The 9687-nt window shown below is 36.0% G+C and overlaps 1 long non-coding RNA gene across 4 annotated transcripts in view; it reads right to left on the bottom strand.

Moving 5' to 3' along the window:
* The window catches only part of LOC109820657, a 27681-nt gene extending 21341 nt beyond the window's left edge, over positions 1 to 6340 (bottom strand). For 2 of the 4 annotated variants that reach the window (XR_002241918.1, XR_002241917.1), the window contains exon 1: positions 6107 to 6337. This is a non-coding gene — a long non-coding RNA (uncharacterized LOC109820657). Of the gene's footprint in view, positions 1 to 6106 lie in introns of all 4 variants that reach the window. The other 2 variants (XR_002241916.1, XR_002241915.1) reach the window with 2 other exon arrangements.

Below are 9687 nucleotides of genomic sequence, written 5' to 3'. Positions count from 1 at the left end.
AGTGACATTTTGCAAGTTAATGGTATTATCTAATAAATCCAAATTTAAGGGGTTTTCTAAAAGTCTAAAAAAACACTTAAATACCTTATATTTTCATCTTCCTTAATCTTATACATCCCAAATTTTAAAAAGTTTGCACTCACATACCCAGCTTGTTTAAACATGGCAAATTAGTATATTATATTAGTTGAACAACTGAGTATTTGCATGTGCTACTCACATGTCAATTATGGCTTTGTTTTACCCTAATTGGTTGTTTTATTTACATTTTTACCTACCTTGTTACTATGGGAGGAGGCTAATTTCAGCCAAGGGTAATTTGGTCTTACCCTAAAAAATTAACTCTATTTAGAAATTTTAATGGAAAAAATTGATATCCTTGATATATATATTTCTCCTTCGTTACCTTGTTCTTGATCTAAATTAAAGTTGAGCTATGATTTAATTGTTTGCAAGAAACAACATTGGTAAAAAAGAAACTTATAACACGAATTAAGAAACATTAGTTAGCTAATAATTTGTTTTGATAAATCCAAAGAGATGTATGGTCTAATTCTTCTCCTCCCGTGGCCATGTCATTCATTAGCCTTTTGAGATGATACTTTAAGGTTTTGAATTTTATTATTAATTCATTATTCACATGATTTTACTAAACTATCAGCCAATTTAGTAATCAAATTATTCTTGACTTGCTGTTGTGCCAAAAATCTTATGATACGAGTAGATATATGTGAAAAAATAGTCTTATACCTCTCCTCTCATTACCTAGTTATTGATCTAGATTGACATTCGCAATAGTTTAATGGATTGCATTAAACAACATTGACATAGAAGAGAATTTTTTATAATAAACCTAATAACTCAAGTTCAAAATTTTCTTACTTAGCAAATAACTTATTCTAATTTGATTTTTTATAATAAACCTAATAACTCAAGTTCAAAATTTTCTTACTTAGCAAATAACTTATTCTAATTTGTTTTTGAAATGCTAGTTTATTGACTCTACTTAGCAAATAACTTATTCTAATTTGTTTTTGAAATGCTAGTTTATTGACTCAAGATTTATAATTAATAAGTTTATTGCATAATTTCACTGAACGAATAGCTACTTTTAGTTTCATGAATTTCAATAAAAATGTTATGATATAAGAACTAAGAAGCTAAAATAGATCGCCAATGCAAGAGATCAAATCATTCTTCGTCAATCAAATCAACATTCAGTTTTAAAAATTAAACAACAAATCAAATTCTTCTAATCAAAGATTAAAACAAAGATAAAAAAAGATGAATAGATTTGCGACCTTGTAAAATTGTCAATATACTCTTTATTTTTTATTTTTCTTTTCATCATTCAGTTTTATTCCACCAACATTTTCAATGAATCTGATATGAACATGTCGTTATAATATATTAAATTGACTTAGCTATTACTTAAACTATTTAATTAATTATAATTAATTTACTAATATAGAATAATTTTAGCCTCAAACTGATAAGCTACATAATTAAGATAGGAGTTTCTTTTTACTCCTTAAATTCAATGCACGTAATCATGTAAAGAATCACTAAAAACTTCATAGATAACAAAATGTCGCATAATTATAGTTTTGAGAACAAAATAGAATGTGAAAATGTATAGAAACTTTAATTATTATTCATTACATGAATCATTTACTTTTACATCATCTCCAAAAAAGGGTAAAAAATAGTTGAACACCTTAGATCTTAGTCTGTAGCAATGTTGATCAAGAAAAGAACATGAAAATTATAAAGATTGTAGAGAAAGTGAGCTCGAGAATGCCAAAGTCGCAAGCAGCAAAGAGAGCTAGATTTGGCTGAGAGTTAGTAAAGTAATTCTTCGCTCCCTTAAAGAGATGTTGTTTAGCATCACTTTATGTAGAGTTTCATGTTCATCGACATACTTGAAGCATTGATATAGTGTCAATGGCACAATCATGTTGGAATGGATCTAAGGTCGTCCAATGAGCATGATGTAAGAGCATCTCCAACAGCTTCCCCATCTTCTTGAAATACTCAAATTTGGTGAATATAGAGCCTTTTTTTGGTCCAACAGATTCCCCATCTCATTCCCCAAAATAGGGAAGGAGGAGAAAAAATAGGGAGCCTTCCCCAAATCTGCAGCATTCTCCAAATTTTTTGGGGAGAGCTTTATTATTGTAATAAATGCGATTTTTCAAAATGGGGAAGCTGTTGGAGTTGGAGCAAAAATAATTTGGAGAATATGACTTTTGTTTCTCCATTTTGGAGAAAATTTTGGGGAAACTGTTGGAGATGCTCTAAGGTGTTTTAACGTTGATGACATAACACGCCACTTCAGTCTTCCAAGTCACCAATTTAACATTTGAGTTAGACTTTCCCGAGTGACCAGCTACTGCTAGAGTTGAATCTGAAGATGGCAGCAATAGTTTTCGAAAGCTTCTAAAGGGAAATGCCTAAGAATCTAAGGAGCCTCTGCAGGATTATGCTGAAGGTAGAACCTAGGTCGATGTGAATGCTTTCCACCTTCGCCGACCCTACATACCCAGTATAATAGAGGGGTCCGTTGAGATGATAGTCTTTGATGAGCATTTCAGCCAAAGTGAAGGTGATGCAAGGCTTTTGCTGTTCTCATTGATAGCGCTGCTTGTATTCTTCATCTTAGAGAGGTTCGGACATATGGGTGAGAAACACTTTGTTATCATTTAAGGCCTCTTTCAAAGCCTCTCTTGTATTCTTAGACAAACGTAGAAGTTTAGATAAGGTTATACGAGTTGGGATGTTAGCTAACTGAGCCATGATAACATACTGGACGTTGGAGTCAGGCTGTCAGCCAATGGGCTTTACAATGTTTTCTTCAATCGAGTCTCATTTTGCTTGGTCAATACAGTTTGCTTAAGAGTGTCCCGACTGATCATAATTCTTTAAACAATCTTTACCAGATTTCGTCCCAGACATGACAATTTTCTCTGAATCTTTGAGTCAATAAACTTATAGAGATTTCTCTCCTACAATTTTAGAGATGACATTAGAGGATTTCATCTTGTGTTAACCCTTCAACTTTGGAGTCCAATGTCCGTCTTGAAGGAGGTCGGGATGATTCTACATTATTCCTCTCCTCATTGTAGTGAGAGGGACCAAGTCTTGGCTTTGTTGATTTTGTTGGTCATGATTAATCACTTCTATCCTCGTAGTGGGAATGGGGACAACTCCATCTTAGGCTTGGATCTCCGGCGTAGACCCAAACTGAAGAGTCGCTATGCTAGTAGTGACTTTTATTTGCTCAGGTCGGAGCTTGACGATTCTCGAGTTGACACAAGTTTATATTTTATCCTTGTGACTATAATAATTTTTTATCGGGTGTCCTAACGTTCTATGATAGAGATAGTAATTAGGATCATCAGTCTTTCCAATCTCCTCAGGACGTCTAACTTCTAGAAACTTTAACCGGTTGCCCTTGTTGAGGACATGGAAAATGGGTACCATATACTCATCTTAGGAGTAAGTGCGTTGAACGTTCTTCCTAGGCTCCTTTTTCTAGTTGTCAGGCTTTTTGACCTCGATGTGTCTTTGGCTTTCAACTAGGAGGATTGTTCCCATTTGCCCTTACCCCCTTTGCGGTTGGTGCAAGGATCAAAATTGTTGAAGTGTTCTATCGATTTCTCTACGATCTCGGCTTGCTCTATCAAGTCTTTCTAAATGTGAGTTGTGACAGCACTCATATGAGCTCTATACGACCCAAGAAGTTGTGTTGACAAGTTTGAAGTAACATCAACATCAGCATATCTTAACATAGCAACATTAAATTACAAAATTGCTCAATGAAATCCCTGACTGAATCATCTCCTCTTTGCTTTTCAAAGAGAAGTCTGGCCATGGTGATATCTGATTGTTTCTTGTGGAACTGGGTGAGAAACTTAGATTCAAAATCAGCCTAGGATTAATCGATCCTTAGGGCCAATTTTGAAACCAATCAAAGGCTACCCCCTGAAAGGTGCTGATAAAATATTGTGCCTTGATGACATCATTTCCTACTACATTCACTATTTGTTGATGGAAGTAGTATATATGTTGGTTTGGAGAACCTTTGCCATCGAACGTATGTTTGAACTTCATCGGGTACAAAACTGAGTCCCACTTGATGGGGCAAGATTGAGTGATTCCAACCTTCTTTAGCTCAGTTTGCTATATGAGAGCATTGAGCTATTTTTGGAGGTCCTCAAGGACCTTTGTCTCCTGACTTGGCTTAGAAGATGCTAATAATTATAACCCTAAATGAATAGATCTTCATCTTCTTGATGCTCTTTCTCTAGGAAAATTTCTATAATTGGTCGTTTCCCCTTCAAAGAACACGGATGAGGTTGAGAAGCCACCATGAGCTGACCAAGCATCTTTTCCCATTGCTTGAATTGCTCTTCTGAAGCTTTTTTTTTTTGCTTCCATTTGTTAGAGAAGATCTTCTTATTCTGTCATATGTACAGCCCTTTATTGCTCTTGACTCAAGCTAGAAGTCACATTTGATGCAATGACAAAATTGACGTCACTGGTAATGGGCTCATTTCCCTAAGGCGTAGGTTGTGGTACATGTGCTTAGAGGGGGGAGTAGTCAAAAGGGATCGCCGCCCCTTACCTTAATCTCGTGTGATGATACACCCGGTTAGTTTCTAGAAATATACTCCTGATATCAGGGGAGTATCCGGGATCAGAAGGATTGTGGACATCTTCCTCTTCATCCCCAGAGATGACACTAGTTATATTGACTGTGAACTCTTGGAGATTGTTTTTACCATTTCGGGTGTGACATAATCTTTTAATCCTAGACTTCTGAAGGCTCAGGATTTTGACTAAAATCATTAAAGACCGATTCCTTTTCAAGGATAGCTTTGAATTGGAAATTCTTTTGACCTACCGAAATAACTTCTCTCAGAGTGGCACATTGCTGAATTGGAATGTTGATTGGAGAAATTTGATAAAATTTTCTTGTTATTTATAGTGATTTGGTAGGAGAGGAATAGTTGTAACGTTTTTTTATCATTAGTGCATATAAAGTTATGTTAGTGTAGCATGAGTTGGTGGAGGAGTGTTATGAGTGAGTGGTTATTTGAAAAATTGATGGCAATCAATTAGGAGGTTATGAAAAATTGGGCATGTATGTCTTCACGTATGTTGCAGGGATGTGCAAGCAATGGGGAGGTTATAAAAAAAAATTGAGCATGTATGTACGAATGGATGTACTGGAGGGTATTTTGGGTAGAAATGTTTTAACATGACAACCCACTTTTATAATAGTATTAATTAAATTAGATAAGCACAATGTAAATGAGTATTTGATCATCAAAAGGATTGAACATCTGATAATCACATTCAAATCATTCAATAGACAGATACTAAGACATATTTCATTTCTCATAAATGACAATGAAAATCAAATTTGAATAAGTATTTAATCCAACAAACACTAAACTATGTGATAATTATTTAATCATGTTCCCACCCTAGCACATAGAGACTAAACAAGTAGACAATCTGTCTTAAGCCCGCAAAGCTCAGCAACCCACAACCTGTACCTGAATTGGTAGAAATTTCTTCAGACGTATTCCAATTCAAGTATCTCACATCTACATTATGACCATGGCAGCTTGAATAAGCAGGCGTACAAGGCTATAACAATCCTAAACTAATTCACCAATCAAACTACTCCTAGAAAATACATGTTGAGTTCAGTATGATTGAGCCATTACCCCAATTCTGCAACAGAAACATTCTTATTAACTACTAAATCATTTTTCTCAACCAAAAAAAAAAGACAACTACATGAATATATTGGTTTCACTTTCATCATTATACGGACACAATCAGGCCAGCGGAAAATACAAAATACTTGTTTGAATAAACAACTAGAATGAAAGAATTATCAATAATGGTAAACAGGAAAGGATTAATACAACAAAAAATTGACCTAAGAATAAGAAATATCCAGAAGAACTCATCGTGATGTTCTAGGGCAAAAGATCCAAAGAAAGTTGAAGGCGGTGAAAGCTCTCATAACAAACTATTCGGAGATCAATTGATGCTTTGCAAACGAAATTGAGAGGAGTAGAGTACGTACGCTTCCAGAATCTTACGATCTTCATCCTCTTGCTGATGATCCCGATATGGCCGACCTTAGATCGGTAGCGGTACGAAACCATGACTCGATCGCTTCCCCTTCCCCTCCCCTGGGTTTAGGTTCGGAGTGCTGGGTACTAGTAGTCCCTGTGAGCGGAGGGAGGACAGAACGAGAGCGATTCGGTTCCCTCCTCTCTGTCTCCAGTCGGGCGCAAATAAGCGGAGCTGCACCCGGCCCAAACTGCAGCCCATAAAACGAGGCGCTCGTATTTTTTTTTTTTTTGGAAAAATGCTTCCAGTTCCCAAAACCTAAGAACCTCCACCTCAAGACTTTTTCAACGCTCTCGAAACCCCGAATTCGTAACAACTATGCACTGAGCCCCCAAAATACAAAGCCCAAGAATTTTACATAGCTAAAGACTATAATACATTTTATCTTTCTTATGGGCATTGATCACCTCCTCCTGCTCCAGCGCTTCTCCCTGGTGTCACTATCCCCGACCGTCGTCGTCCCTTTCGGCGTCCGCGAGCTCAGTTTTGACTTCAAGGGCACCATCGCTTTCGCCACCGGCGCCGGCGAGAAGTTGGGAAAGGGCTAGTGAAACCATTGGATCTGAAGCTCAAGATCTAGAGAGCAGAGAAGCGACTGAGAGTGTTAAAGGGGATCTGACCGTTGATTTCGATAGCGGGAGGACGAAGGGCGTGACTCGAGAGTTTTCCTGATTGCAAGTAATTCCCGTCCAGTTAAAACAAATTGAAGTGTCGTTCCTCTAATTGAGGTCGTGGCTTTTGTGGATTTTGCTGAGGAAATCGAGCAGAGCATGTTTGTCCTCCACTCGGTCGGCGTTTGCGAGCATAAAAATCGCCGAAAATAGCAAGAAAATGAGTTTCAGCTTCATCTTCAGAGCACTACAAGAGCTCTCTCAGATGACTTCAATGTTTTTTATTTTTCTTTTGCTTTTTCGTTGATGGGACGATGAAATCATCTGAGATGATGAGCCTCATTGATTTTGTTTTTTTTTTCTTGGGTTATCTTAAATAGCTTGTAGTGGGATTTTACTTAGTTGCAATCGCCGAAAATAGCAAGAAAATGAGTTTCAGCTTCATCTTCAGAGCACTACAAGAGCTCTCTCAGACAACTTTAATGTTTTTTATTTTTCTTTTGCTTTTTCGTTGATGGGATGATGAAATCATCTGAGATTATGGGCCTCATTGATTTTGGTTTTTTTTATTTTCTTGGGTTATCTTAAATAGCTTGTAGTGGGATTTTACTTAGTTGCAACCCCCGTGTGTAATCTCCGAGATAAAAATTATAGTGGGATCTCTGAGATATGGATTGTTATTGAGAAAAGAGGAGATATGAATTGTTATTGAGAAAAGGGAAGCTTTTAACGCCAAAAGCCAAGTGATTTACGGGTTAGTTGTTAAGGTTACGAGTTGATTGTTAAGCTTACGTGTTGATTGTTAAGATTACAGGTTGGTTGTTAAGGTTATACATGTTGGTTGTTAAAGTTACGGGTTGCTAGTTAAGGTTACGGTTGGTTGTTAAGGTTATACGCGTTGGTTGATAACCTTAAAAATCAACACGTAAAATTCACAACCAACGTGTAATCTTAACAAGCAAACATGTAACATTTACAACCAACCCGTAAAACCTTCATAAAAATGAAAAAAAGGAAGGAAATTAAAAAAACTTTAATTTTTTGGACTTTTACTATAATAATTTATAAAAATAAAAAGCAATAATAAATTTTTGGACTTCTACGATGATCTATACATTTGTTTTAGGTGGTTAGAGTGAGCTGATTTTTTTCACCTTTAATTTTCATGAAATTTTTAAAAGCCAAGAGATTTACATGTTGGTTGTTAAGGTTACGGGTTGCTTGTTAAGCTTACGCGTTGATTGTTAAGGTTACAGATTTATTGTTAAGGTTATACGTATTGGTTGTTAAAGTTAAGGGTTGCTTGTTAAGGTTACGGTTGGTTGTTAAGGTTATATGTGTTGCTTGTTAATGTTACGGGTTAGTTGTTAAGGTTACGCGTTAGTTGTTAAGATTAAGCGTTAATTGTTAAGGTCATACGCGTTAATTGTTAAGGTTACGGGTTGCTTGTTAAGGTTACGCGTTGGTTGCTAAGGTTAAGCTTTGGTTGTTAAGGTCATACGCGTTGTTTGTTAATGTTACGGGTTGCTTGTTAAGGTTACGCGTTGTCTGTTAATGTTACGTGTTGCTTGTTAAGATTACAATTAACATTAACAACCAACCCGTAAATTTAACAATCAACGCGTAACCTTAACAATCAACCCGTAACCTTAACAATTAACGCGTATGACCTTAACAATTAACGCTTAACCTTAACAACGAACACGTAACCTTAACAACCAACCTGTAACATTAACAAGCAACACGTATAACCTTAACAACCAACCGTAACCTTAAAAAGCAACCCGTAACTTTAACAACCAACGCGTATAACCTTAACAACCAACATGTAACCCTAACAATCAACGCGTAAACTTAACAAGCAACTCGTAATCTTAACAACCAACCAGTAAATCACTTGGCTTTTGGCGTTAAAAGCTTCTCTTTTCTCAATAACAATTCATATCTCCTCTTTTCTCAATAACAATCCATATCTCAGAGATCCCACTACAATTTTTATCTCGGAGATTACACACGGGGTTGCTATTAAGTAAAATCCCACTACAAGCTATTTAAGATAACCCAAGAAAATAAAAAAAACCAAAATCAATGAGGCCCATAATCTCAGATGATTTCATCGTCCCATCAACGAAAAAGCAAAAGAAAAATAAAAAACATTGAAGTCGTCTAAGAAAGCTCTTGTAGCGCTCTGAAGATGAAGCTGAAACTCATTTTCTTGCTATTTTCGGCGATTGCAACTAAGTAAAATCCCACTACAAGCTATTTAAGATAACCCAAGAAAATAAAAAAAACCAAAATCAATGAGGCCCATAATCTCAGATGATTTCATCGTCCCATCAACGAAAAAGCAAAAGAAAAATAAAAAACATTGAAGTCGTCTAAGAAAGCTCTTGTAGCGCTCTGAAGATGAAGCTGAAACTCATTTTCTTGCTATTTTCGGCGATTGCAACTAAGTAAAATCCCACTACAAGCTATTTAAGATAACCCAAGAAAATAAAAAAAACCAAAATCAATGAGGCCCATAATCTCAGATGATTTCATCGTCCCATCAACGAAAAAGCAAAAGAAAAATAAAAAACATTGAAGTCGTCTAAGAAAGCTCTTGTAGCGCTCTGAAGATGAAGCTGAAACTCATTTTCTTGCTATTTTCGGCGATTGCAACTAAGTAAAATCCAACTACAAGCTATTTAAGATAACCCAAGAAAATTAAAAAAAAACAAAATCAATGGGGCCCATAATCTCAGATGATTTCATCGTCCCATCAACGAAGAAGCAAAAGAAAAATAAAAAACATTGAAGTCGTCTGAGAAAGCTCTTGTATCGCTCTGAAGATGAAGCTGAAACTCATTTTCTTGCTATTTTCGGCGATTGCAACTAAGTAAAATCCAACTACAAGCTATGTAAGATAACCCAAGAAAAT

Source organism: Asparagus officinalis, chromosome 8 (genome assembly GCF_001876935.1).
Source record: "Asparagus officinalis chromosome 8, Aspof.V1, whole genome shotgun sequence".
Classification (NCBI taxonomy): Eukaryota; Viridiplantae; Streptophyta; class Magnoliopsida; order Asparagales; family Asparagaceae; genus Asparagus; species Asparagus officinalis.
This window is presented reverse-complemented; position numbering and strand designations above follow the sequence as displayed.